Source organism: Zophobas morio, unplaced genomic scaffold (assembly GCF_036711695.1).
Source record: "Zophobas morio isolate AGI-343-1 ecotype UQ-CSIRO unplaced genomic scaffold, CSIRO_AGI_Zmor_V1 ptg000030l, whole genome shotgun sequence".
NCBI lineage: Eukaryota > Metazoa > Arthropoda > Insecta > Coleoptera > Tenebrionidae > Zophobas > Zophobas morio.
In genome coordinates, this window is record NW_026972135.1 from 3,616,988 (window position 1) to 3,630,722 (window position 13,735).

At 30.5% G+C, this 13,735-nt stretch overlaps 1 protein-coding gene across 2 annotated transcripts in view; it reads right to left on the bottom strand.

Annotated features, from left to right (window-relative positions):
* The window catches only part of LOC135138396 (ly6/PLAUR domain-containing protein 6B-like), a 432,620-nt gene that overhangs the window by 351,530 nt on the left and 67,355 nt on the right, over window positions 1-13,735 (bottom strand). The gene's annotated exons all lie outside the window — the stretch shown is intronic.

The window sequence follows — 13,735 nt, forward strand, 5'->3', positions numbered from 1 at the left end:
AAGATTACAAAACAATACAGTGTTAGTATCAAAAGTGTGTGGCTATGTAAGGTACCTAAGCCAAATATTGCCATCTTAAGGTTTAAAATTTGTTGGCAAATTAAATTTTGAAACCTGAAAGCTATATATAAATGATTGTTACGTGAATACGAGTTGCCCATTATAAAGATAACTTAAAGCCGTATATGATTCAATTGTTTAGAATTTAGGCGATTTTTAGACCTGACAATATAAGGAATATGGCAATATATGGCTCAGACACCGTATAATACCGTAAAAAAACTAAGACCAAATTTGATTTTATAACTTTTTCAGAAATCAGTCCGTTTGTGCCAGGAAATGTATCAAATGTATCATAAAACATTATTATGGGTTTTACCTAGTACGAACTGAACTGAATAAAAGATTAATCAGAAATTTTTTGGCCATAGCACACTTCAGTGTATGAGTATTTCGAAAAAGATTCCATTTTAACACCATATTTGAATTTTATTACAATTTAGCAATTTTAATTTGAATGGTACCCTGTACCATCAACGTACTCATCAAATAATTATTATGTAGAGTGCGTTCGTAGAGGAACGTCCACAGTGGACACTGTTTTTCTCATCCCTTGACCCCGTTGTGCATAACTAACCCATGACGAGAAAAATATACCAGCATAGATTTTTATTAATCGCACACACTATGATGTTACTTGCATCACGTTACACAATTTGTTTAATTTACAACGGAACAAAGTATTTAACATTAAGATTGTATTATATTAATTGGCATATTTTTAAAGTAATGTTTAAAATAACATATTTTTATGGAAAAATGAACTAATTCAAACACACCTTATCCTTGTATGACTTAAAACAAATGAACACGAAACCGATCGTTGTATCAAGTCTTGATTGCTTACATTGCAACTATTATACTAAATGAAGCACGTATATTTAGCTACTTACCTTCAAATTTAGCAATGAGATGGGACAAACTCCATGCTTGTAAATATTTTTTTACATTTTCCATTGTCACAACACCATAAAATCAATTATCAGTATCACAAAACACCAACTGTACCACCAAGGTAAACTGTAATTTTTTAATTCTTGGAATAACGAATCAAAACACAAAGACGACTGCGGACGACCACAAATGTGCTGACAATTGTCTGGCACTAAGTGGGAAATTATGCCATTGGTCGAATCGATAGGCGGTTAAATTAAATTTAACTATAATTGTGGTTTGTTCAACAAAAGGTTATAGTATGGCAGATTACTTCCAAACATTATGGTTGTTACAACCATTTAGTAAGAGTTATGTCAAAAGAGTACTACACATATAGTTATTGATACTATATGGTTCATAACCAAAATTGAATGATTGTTACAACTATTTACTTTTTTTCACCTATAATGTTGCCAACAATAAATATGGATATAACAACCAAATTCATTTTAACAATCAGGTATGGTTGCAACATTTTTTAGTGTGTAATACGTCCGTTTACTACCTTATCGACATCACGTGCTTACGGACTATTTTTACCCCCTTTCGTAAGGTACTGCCACTTCATAGTGAAGCGAGTGAGATGCAAAATATATATTCATTCTTTTCTACATGGGAAAGTGATTGTCCGTATAGGTTGTCCAACTATAATATACTTAAACAATGATAATATCAATCGTGGGTCTCCTTATCAAATTTTTCAAAGTGCAAAAAATAATTGTTAAAGTTTTAAATTACTTGAAAGGAGTAAGTAAGTAAGTAAGTAAGTAAGTAAGTAAGTAAGTAAGTAAGTAAGTAAGTATTTATTAATGACCATTAGGGTACATAAGTCAAGTCAGATGAAGTTACAATATAAAGAGTTTAAAATTATACAATTTACAAGATAATTCAAATCGACTGGTAAAAACTACACAGGACATCGCTACAATTTAAAAATTCATCGAGAGAGTAAAATGCGTTTTTTAATAAAAAAATTCTTATAGTACGGCTAAATTGCGAAAAAGGTAAGTTAGCAATACGTTTCGGTAATTTATTGAATAATTTGGGCCCATAATAATTGATGGCATTTCTACTTCTACCTACACGATAGAATTCGGTGTGAATGCTATGGGTAGATCTCGTGATTAATGACATATTTGTGGGATTATTATAAGTGGTGAGATTAGACTTCACATATAATAAAGCATATAAAATATAAAGACAGGGCACGGTGAGAATACTTTTTTCTTTAAAATAATTTTTAACACAAGCTCTGTAAGATAGACCTCCAATAATTCGAACTACTCGGCGCTGCAATTTAAAAACGGTTTTTAAATGACTGCTGTGGCCCCAGGTTATAATGGCATAGCTAAAAATACTTTGAAATAAAGAGTAGTATATCATCATAAGGATCTGCTCACTAACCTCATATTGCAAATTCCTAATAAGAAAAGTTGATTTGGACAATTTTTTACAGATATCAATGACGTGATTATCCCAGCATAATTTCGGGTCCAGTGTCACACCAAGAAATTTGACACACCTCGGATTGTCAATCTCAGAAATGTAACGAAGGGAAAACACCATTTTTTGAGTTTTCAGTACATTAAGCGTTAATCTGTTTGAAGTAAACCATTCACTAGCAGCATTAATCTCTTGTTCCATCCTGTCCAAGAGAGACGGGATGTCTGAGTCCACACTATAGCAAGTAGTGTCATCCGCAAAAAGTATGATTTTATTGTCTAGATGTTTAGCCAAGTCGTTAATGTATAACAAAAAGAGCAACGGACCTAAAATCGAGCCTTGTGGCACTCCTATGTTAACTATTGTCATTTCGGAGTATACATTATTAAACAGAACAACCTGCTGGCGATTGTGGAGAAAACTAAAAATAAGCTGTAAGGCTCCATTTGACAATCCGTACAACTCAAGCTTGTTTATTAGAATGTTGTGATTAATACTATCGAAAGCTTTTGATAGATCACAAAATGTGCATCCTAAGAATTGTTTTGTTTCGAAACAGGTAATGACCTCATCAACAAGCCTATTAATAGCCATGGTTGTACTTTTGCCATGTTGGAAACCAAATTGGCGTTGGTTCAATATATTTTGTTTATTAACGTATTCCTCAAGTTGTTTAAGCATAATCTTTTCTAAAATTTTCCCAAAAATAGGCGTTATAGAGATTGGTCTATATTTATCAACATCATCTACGTTGCCCTTTTTGTGGATAGGGATTACTTTGGTCACCTTGAGACAGGATGGGAAAAGATTTTCATTAATACACCGATTGATCAATCTTGTGAGTGGAACTAGAATGAGATTCTTAATATTCCTAACAATGGTGATACTTATGTTGTAGTAGTCCTTACTTTTCTTTTTTTTGATGGAATCAATTGTATCTCTTACTTCATTAAATGTTATCTCTCTGAAATTGAAAACAGAGTTCACCGGAGTCAAATTTTTGTGCATTAGCTGAATTGGATCCGTATTTGATAATTTTAAATTATTCTCCAAATTATGTGGGATATCACCAAAAAATGTAGAGAAGTCCTCCGCAGTCAGTTTTTCTGAATAATTATTGCTACTAGCTAATCGTTTGCTATTAATTAATTTCCAGCTGTCCTTTGCTACATTAGTAGAATTTTTAATTAGGTTGTCATTAAAGGTTTTTTTTCTTTTTTTAACTTCGGTTCTAAACAATTCTCTATATTTTTGAAAATAGGTCACAAAAGTTGGGTCATTAGGATTTTGATTGTGTAATTCGTGTAACAGGTTTACATTTTGTTTCATTTTATGTAATTTCTCATCATACCAGTAAGTATCATCCTTTTTAACATTTTTTATTCTTTTTACTTTTATAGGAAAGGCCATGTTTACTTTATCAGAAATTAATTTGGTGAATAAGTTAAATTTGGTATTTGTATCAAGTCCAGCATCATTGATAAAATCAAAATTGCAATCACTAATAATATTAAAAAAATTAAAGAATCCTACTTCCGTAAAAGGTTGATATGATACAACTTTCGAGCAGTCTTTTGACTTATGACGATTATGTGGAATTTCTACAGTAGCAGCACGATGGTCAGATAAATGAGTCTCCATGACCTGGTGCCTACAATCATGTGCGATATTTGTAAGTATATTATCAATACACGAATTTGCTCGCGTGTTCTCAAAGATTAGAGGTCTCAAATTATAAGATTTTAAAAAGTTAAGGAACTCTAGAGTCTGTTTGGTTTTGCGGTCAAAATGTATGTTAAAGTCTCCATTAATAATAACATCTGAATCGATTATATTGATAAAATTAAATAAATTAGTCAAATTAGAGTATAAAACTTCCAGATTGCCTTTTGGTGCTCTGTATACAGTTATTATGATTAGTTTGGGTTTATTAACTTTAATGGCTGCAAGCTCAATGTCAATTACATTACAAAACTTTGAAACATCAATAACTTGGTATTTAATTTTATCGTTTACTAGTATCACAACACCGCCATAACCTTTATCTTTCCTGGTATAGGCAGAGGCTATCTTAAAACTACCCAATTTTAATAAATCCAACTCATAGTTTGTTAACCAATGTTCTGTAAAACATAAAACATCATAAGATTCTTCAATGTTATGTAAAACTACCTCTACTTCATCAACTTTTTTCCTAATCGATTGTACATTTAAATGGAAAATTGAAAAATAGCTATCACTAACTACCGCTTTACTCGTTAATTTTTTTAAAATGAAAAAACTTGCGAACACATGCTCCTACAGGCCAGATGTTGGGATCCAGGGCTTTTCCGAAATTGTCAGCATATACAGACAGCTTGAAGGATGAATATTCGCCTTTGTGTTTAGCTTCCAGTTCCTCGCATTTTGCTTCGGGAAAATGAGATTTAACAAACGTTAGTACGTCTTCCTTTTTGGTATCTGGGTGTAACCTATAAACATGCAGATCCATTAGTTTTGGTATAGCTTTCAAACTGCAACCTGCAGCAGCGAAACAACCAACTACGGCTTTACGTTTTTTCTTCTCAACTAGATTCCATTCATCATTATGGCGTTTTGGAAGAGCCTTTGGCTGTACTTTCATTGTGGGCTGTATAGACTTTATGTTGGGTGATGACATCACAGGACTTTTTGATGACATTGCAGGACTTTTAGATGACATCGCAGGACTTTTTGATGACATCGCAGGACTTCTTAAACCTTTGACAGAAACTTTGACAGAACTTCCACCATTTTCCTTGTTTACCTTTTGCTTATCTTGCTTAGCAGCGACTGGTGTGATAGAGGACTGGGAGAGTTTTTGCCGTTCTTTTTCCAGTTGTTCTAGAAGGCAAATTTTTTCTTGTAGGAGATCGATTTTAGACCGTAGTTCTTCAATGATCACATCTTTCTGCTGCATGACATACTTAAACATGGTCGCATCAACTGGTTCAGTGATGTTTGATAAATCGATGATATCATTTGGCTCAGGAGTAGTGTCTTCGGTAAAAGAGTAAAAGAGTAAAAGAGTATGCCAATCTTTTTCGACTTTCTCTTAACCAAACTCGCCCCGTATTTATGTCACGAACGGGTCTATGCCTAACTAGTTTGCGGCAAGTTTTGATGACTGTCCAGTTAAATAAAGGGACGACATCACCCGAACCCCACAAATATCAAATTACGGCTCGAAACCTTTGTCGACGCGCTATCTAGCACAGCCTCCAGATGCACATCTAATCGTGCTAAAATTTCTTTTTTGCAAGGTGTAAGTTTAGCGACGTTGAGTGAGCACATCGATCGTTCAAATCGCTTTAAGTAACGTTTTTGTCCCCTTTTCAACCGCCAAAGTTTCGATGGTGTCACTCAAGTCTAAGCCAAGCTCTGACAAGCCCAACTTTTGTAGCATTAAAAAGTTAACAAGAGTATGTGTTGGAAAAGTGTGTTGTTTATTGAAGTTGTGGCTGCGTATAAGTTTCACGAACGTGAACTTTGGTGTTTTTCGGGGAGGACGGCTCGATTACAAATTATATGTTTTGATTTATATGAATTTAAACGACAAAGCCGTCAAAGTCTAAATTTCCGGATCCAACACCTGGTAGCGCGTTTAATTCCTATTCACCCGAAGAACAAAACGACGACACTGACACAAAACCACTAATTACCTTTTCAAACTCTTCGCAAACTATTCTTTGAAAAATCCGCCCCATCTAATGAAACTTTTCCAGTCGAACAAATCCCAACACCCCAATAAATAAATAAATGAAGCAAATCGCATCCCCTGCAGGCGTGCGCGCCCCCGTCACGCTCCACAACCGCCTAAATTACGAACAACAAGAATAAAATGAAGAGTAAAGATAAAGCGGAAATAAAAAAGCGCATTTTGCGAAATGAAATTATTTCGAAACGTCGGCAATGCGAAGGAAATTTTTTCGCTTCGCGTCTCGGTAGCTTTTCCTTCAATTTTCCGCGCCGAAGTTCCGTTGCTATAATAGAAAATTTATTTAAACAGCAAACAAGCGCAACGTAAAAGGGTGTAAAATATGGCCATTCGGGATTAATCCGGGGATCCTTGTGGAATTGAGGTTCGTGAGGGCGAGACTCGAGATGAATGCATTATCAATGTTTGGAACAACAATATCGACGTTTAGGTAATATATTTCTTCGGGAGGGTGGTCTTTAATTCGGGGCGGAGGGCCGTTTTTAACGCCGGAGGATTTTCACGCCGTAAAAATCGACACTGTGCCGCCTTCATTTAACGCGAATTTGGAAGACTTACAGTGATTGGAACAAGTATTTTTTGAACTTGAAAAATTTGATGAGGACACAATTTTAGACATTTGATGTATAGGTACATTATTTTCTAACTTCCAAAGGGTCAAGAAAGACGATATTTCTATAATAAAAAAAGATGAAAAAAACAATAAAATTTCAAGAGCATAGTGTTAAGAGTTCTGTAGATGATGTATTTTTCCAATCCTATAATAAAATTTTATGGCTTGTAATTAAATAATAAGTATAAAATGCATTTTTTTTAGGTAACTTAAATAGTTTGTTACGTACATTAATAAGTTTGTTCAGTAGAAATGCTAGAGTGTCTGGTTGACCTAACTGGCGATGGAACGTTTTAATGAATACCCATATTTAGTAAAAAATAGTAATCTATAAGTACATAGTAATTGTAACAATAGGTAGGAAACAAACTTTTTAATAAATATTTTTATTGGAAAAATAACAAAGTCCTATACATTGTTCTTTATAAAAATTAACATAAAATTGTAAGAAAAAAAATAGATCACATTTAAATATAGAATACACTTTCATGTATAAAAAAAAATAAAAATAAACAGTAAAATAATAATAACAATAAACGTTCTTCATTGTTTCAATTATAACAAATAAATGCAGTGGCGTAAATAGCACCTCCCCAGACCCCGCGATGCGGGGGGGCGCAGCGTCTAAAGGGGCGCAGACCGTAACGTAACCGACATATTTTTTTAAAATGTGCAATTTTTAAAGAAGGGGTTTTCATTGAAATTGAAAATAAGATCAGGTAAATTAATACCTATTTAACGAACAAGTTTGTTAATAAAGATGTTTTTATATTTTTTCTTTTTCTCAATTTGAAATTTTTCAGTTTTTGGATTTTTCAATTTTTTTTGTTTTCAATTTTTCGTTTCTTCAATTTTTGATTTGCAGGTTTTCTAATTTTCATTTTAGACATATAATAATAATTATAATTTTTATTAGAGTTGTTCACTTTTTCAATTTTTCGTTTTTGGAATTTTTTTATTTTTCGATCTTTGAATGTTAGTTTTTGGACTAATATAAATGGACGAATATTTTTCGATTTAATTCGTTCTTTGATTCCTTAATTTTTTCTCGATTTCTAGTTTTTCAATGTTTCTATTTTTCGTTTCTTCAGTTCTACAATTTTGTCAAATAAATGTTATATAAATTAAAAAAAAGTAACAGTGTACCTATGGTCTATGAATCCGTGTTGAATTTTTATCTTCGACATCGAAATTTTTGCGGAAAAATAAAACAAAATTGAATTACAATTTTTTACTTACTTTTTCGATATTTCAATTTTACAATTTTTGCAATTTAAAAAAATTTTCATTTTTACATTTCTCAATTTCTCTATTAATCAATTCTTTGATTTTTCGATTTTTCCTCTTTCCAATTTATCAATTTTTCAGTTTTTCGATTTCTCAAGTTTTCGTTGTTGCAATTTTGGGATTTTTCAATATCTCCAATTTTTTAATTTAAAATTTTTCACGTTTTTGATATATCGATTTCTCGATCTTTCAATTTTTAAAATTTCTGATTTTTCGAATTTTGAATATTTTGATTAATCTTTTTTTTAAGTTTAAATATGTATTTCAGTTTTAAATTTTCCGGTTTTTCGATTTCTCCATTTCACGGATCTTTTGATGTCTCAATTTTTTAATTTCAATTTCTCGGCTTTTCCATTTTTCAATTTTTTATTTCTTCAAGTTTTTAAATTTTTGAAATTCTCCATTTTTCGATTTTATATTTATTTGTTGTTTTCAACGTGTATTGCAATTTTTCGATTTTAGAATTTTCGATTTCTTACATCTCGATTTTTCGTTTTTACGATTTTAAAATGTTTTTACTTTTCGTTCTTTTTTTCAAGTTTTCGATTTCTCAATTTTTCAACATTTCAATTTTGAGAATGTCTATATTTTTCAGTTTTTTGGTATTTTCATTTTTCAACTTTTTAAATTTTGATTTTTCGACTTACCGGAAATCGATTTTTGGGTTTTTCAATTTTTCGACTTTTCAGTTTTGAGATTTTTCAATTTGTCGATTTTTTAGTTTTTCATTTCTTCAGTTTTTCGGTTTTTCAAGTTTTCGAATTTTTAAATTTAAAATTTTTCAATTTTTCGATTTTATTTTTTTTACGTTCCGATTTCCCGATTTTAATTTTTTTTATGCTTTTCAATCTTTGGTTTTTCTAAATTTTCATTTTTCCATTTCTCAATTTCTCGATTTTTCGACTTTTTGATTTTGTGTTTTTTTTAAATGTTAAATTTTTTGTTATTGTAATTTTTCTATTTTTTAAATTTTAGATATTTAGATTTTTCGACATCTTGAATTCCCGATCTTTTTTCAGTTTGAATTCCTCGGTTTGTCGATTTTCCAAAATTTCGATTTTTCAGTTTTGATTTTTCAAATTTTAGAGTTTGCAAATTTCACGAGTTTTCAGTTTTTAATTTCGTCAATTTTTCGATTTGCAATTTTTCGTGTGGGTTTTTAATTTTCATTATTTTTTCAATTTTCGGCTTTCAATTTTCCGTTTTTTTAATTTTTCATTTGCAGTTTTTCTAGTTTTCATTTTAATTATGTAACACTCCTAATAATTATAATTTTTAAAGTTGTTTACTTTTTCAGTTTTTCGTTTTTGGAATTTTTCAATTTTTCGGTGTTTGAATGTCACAGTTTTTGGACTTTACAATTTTCAAGATTCTATAATTTTTCGATTTTACAATTTTTGGATTTTCCAATTTTTCAATTTGAATGATTTTTCTTCTTTCCCATTCTTCGATTCATTCATTTTTTTTAGATTTGTAAGTTTCTCTTTTTTTAGTTTTTCATTGTTTCAATTTTTCGAGTTTTTAACTTTTCGAATAAACAAAATCGAAAAATTATAAAATAGAAAAATTGTAAAACTGAAAAAGTAGAAAATGAAAGCTTCGAAATATAAAAAAATTGGAAATAAAGAACTTAAAAAATCAAAGATTGAAAATGTAAAAAATTGAATAAACAAAAAATTATAAAATCCAAAGAAACATTGAAAAAATAAAGGTAATGGAAAAATGAAAAATTGTGATATAAAATCAAGAAAATGAAAATTACAAAATCGGGAAAATGAAAATATCGAAAATCTGAAAAATATAGAAATTGAAAAATTTCCAAAATTGAGATAGCGAAAACTTAAAAATCGAGAAATCGAAAAGTTTTTAAAATTGGAAAATTGAGATATGAGAAATCGAAAATTCCAAAAATGGAATAATTGAAACACATTAAAAAATTAAAATCGGGAAATCGAAACATAAAGATTATAAAAGGGAAAATTGAAAAATTTTAAAAATCGAAAATTTAAAATATATACTAGAAAAATCGAAAATTTTGAAAATCGAAAAACCAAGAAATCGAAATCGAAAACTTGAAACTTCAAAAGATCGAGAAATCGAAATAGGACGAAATCGGAAAATTGAAAATTGAAATATTTACTTAAAAAAAAGATAAACGGAAAAATCGAAAAACTCAAAAAAATCTTTAAACCTAAATATGAGAAAAAGAAAATTCCAAAAATCGAAAAATTGAAATACAGATTAAAAAATTTAAAAAATCGAAGTTAAAAAATCGTAAAAACAAATTCCATTCGATTTTCCGTTTTATCGATTTTGCAATTTTTTTTTTCAATTTTTTCCAATTTTTTAATTTCCCGATTTTTCAATTTTTAGAATTTTCTACTTTCTGGAAATGGAAAAGTTATAAAATAGAAAAACTGTAAAATTGAAAACTCAAAATGAAAAAACGCAAAAGTATAAAATGAAAACTTCGAGAAATCGAAAAACTTGAGAATATGAAGAAACGGAAAATTCAAAAATCGAAAGATTAAAAATTGGGAAATTTAAAGATCGAAAAATTGCGGTCGAAAACACGAAAATTATTGTAAAATCTAAATATTGAAAATTGGAAAATCGAGGCATTGAATAAACGAAAAATTGTGATATCAAATTCAGAAAATGAAAATTAAAAAATCGGGAAAATGGTATAAAAAAAAATTAATTGTCTTCTCAGTGTTTCATAGTCAAGATAAATGAAAATCACTCTTTATGGTGCACATCGTAATAATAATAATCATAGTCACAATATAACACTATTACAAGATCGGCAATTGCTCTTCAAGGACTCTTTGAAAAGTGACTGCGAATTTTGAAAATTCCAGCTTCTATATAAATCACTATTGTGGTTCGCTTCCCCTGCTAATTACTTTTATTCCATGTGCGTGGTTTTTGTTCAAGAACGCAACGAAATCGACAGAAGTAAACCAAAAATTATCCTCTCAAATTCAAATGCAATAAATTTGTAATGAAACTAAACTTTTGCTGAAATATATTCTTACACTATTGATCTTGATATATACTATTACAATACTATACATATGGTTAAATTTTATTTGATGAAACTGATTTGTTTGAAAGTTATAGTTCGTGAATATGCAAGATCGTGCTTCTTACAGGCGTTATCTAACTCATTAATTCCTATGTCGCCGCGTTCAAGCCTCTCCTCAAGCTTAGTACCAGGACCTCGATATTGATAACTAGGTAAATGTAATTCCATACTTTTACGGTCTTATAATTGGTCAAAAACTGAAAAGATTTTAGCAAAAATGGTTGTCCAACTATTCAAGTTAAGTATTAAAAATGGAAACTATAAACTGTGCAATATTTATCACACTTTACGTGATAAAGAACCGAGAAAATGCGACGTTTGTCAGTGTGAAACATGGAAAGAGTTAAAAATATTATCCTGCAAAGCATCACGTCAGAGATTAATGGAATCGAATATGTAAACAACAGTTACTTTTGGATTACTATTTGTAGATTTCGATAAATCATAGGGAATTTCTGAATAAAGCGGCTGTCAACTAAGACTTCTACGGAACATTATTTTTCTATATTCTAAAATTTGATGGCGTAATTACGTTCGCATTAATAATCGTCAATTTAGTACGAAAACACAATGTACATAATGCAATCACGACCATTTTATATAGAATTGTATGTACATAGAAGACAGAAAAGTTCAAAAGAAAATTATACACGAGAGGGAAAACGAATAAAAGTGGCTTATCAGAAAATTAATTGTTAGAAATAGAATAAAAGTTAAAGATCAAAGTTGTAGGGTTCCTTCCGTATCCAAAAAGCCTGAGATGGAAACTTCGAGCAGCTGGTCTTCCTCAAAACCCCATCGGCAACCGGCAACATTGTAACATGTCCTGGGAGCCCGTCAAGCTAGGAATTTACTCGCTCTGCTTCACTCAGTAATCACTGAACGACTCAAAGTGAATTATTTTATCCAATATGACAATTATTATAGAAGACTTTGTAGAAAAAAGCATAACCGTAAATCATCGAAAAACTACAATAAAACCATGTGAACGACTACATGATATCGATGATTTTGTGCTTCCTAGGCAATCGTTGGTAAGAACAGAAGATAATGGAATTAAACTGCGGATGACAGATTATGCAAATATTACAATTATATTTAGAAATATAGAAGAAAGAACGCGATTCATTAGAACCTTGGGAAATTTGGACCCTTTGTAACAATGGTTTAACAGTACTTTTCATTTTATGTTGTTTTATTTTTGCAATTCTAGGAAAAGCTAAAGTGACTCTGACAGCGACCAGCAGAATGGATCAAATGGAATACCTACGTTAAACAAAAATGGAATGAAATGAAATTATTATTATTAATTATCTGCAGCTATATCAAATTTAGATTTCTCCGTATAAATTTTATTTATTAAGTATATGGTGGTTCTTTGTCAATTAACTTGTTAATAAATTCTTTGCGAGATTGAAGTGATTCACTCTGGTTAACTATAGCAAATACACATTATCCAGAGATTCTTTAAGTACATCTAATTTTGATGTACCTTCAAATACAAGACAAGATTCACAGATAAAACGAAAACTTTCATTTTTACCCAAAATTTTTAGTTCAGCATCTTCAATTTTTAGACATTTGTTATGAACTTTATTGCCATAGGTAAAGCATTTTTGGGACTTATGAATTTTTTTTATATTAACATTACAAGTTTTACACCTGTACCGAGCGTAGAGAAAGTACAAGAATCGCAATTGAAGTCAGTAAACGAAAACCAAAGTATTTCTAATTTATTACTAATAAATATTAGTGAAAATGTGTTGTGTTAGTACTGTGAACACGAACGAAAGTGGATATTTTTCCGAAAAGAACCGAAAACGGGAAAGTACGACTTCAGTTTTAATTTATCAAGTTCCGTGATTCGTTTACTCGAAAATGTTTAAATTTTGGAGAAAATTTCGAAACGGTTGAAGTTGATCGGCCAAAGCTATATATTTTCACGATATAATTAAATAAAATTTAGACATAATTAATACTATTTATAATGCTCAAATATGGTAAGTAACTATTAATCTATGATAATCAAACCGAAAACCGTTTTACTAAAAACACGATGGTATTAAAAACAAAGCAATTTGTTTAAATATTGTTAAGTTAATCCTGAAAATGTCTAATTTCCCGGCCAAAATATGAAACATCGTGACGTGCGATGACGTCACTATCACGTGAGCTACCTGTCCAAAGGTCACGTTTTTCGGTTCCGTGATTCGTTTCCTTGACAAAGTTTAAATTTTGGGGAAATTTTCAAAACCATTGAAGTTGGTCGACCAAAGCTATACATTTTCACGATATAATTAAATAATATTTAAATAATTAATATTATTTATTATGTGTAAATACGATAAGTATTAATGTATGATGATTAAATCGAACACCGTTTTCTTAAAAACACAAAGTTACTAAAAACAAAGCAATTTGTTTAAATATTATTAAATTAACAACGAAAATGTGCAATTTTCCGGCCAAAGTATGAAAAATAATTTTTGCAATCTCATCGTGACGTACGATGACGTCATTATCACACGAGTTACCTGTTCAAAGGTCGCATTTATCGGCCCCTTGTGTTCAG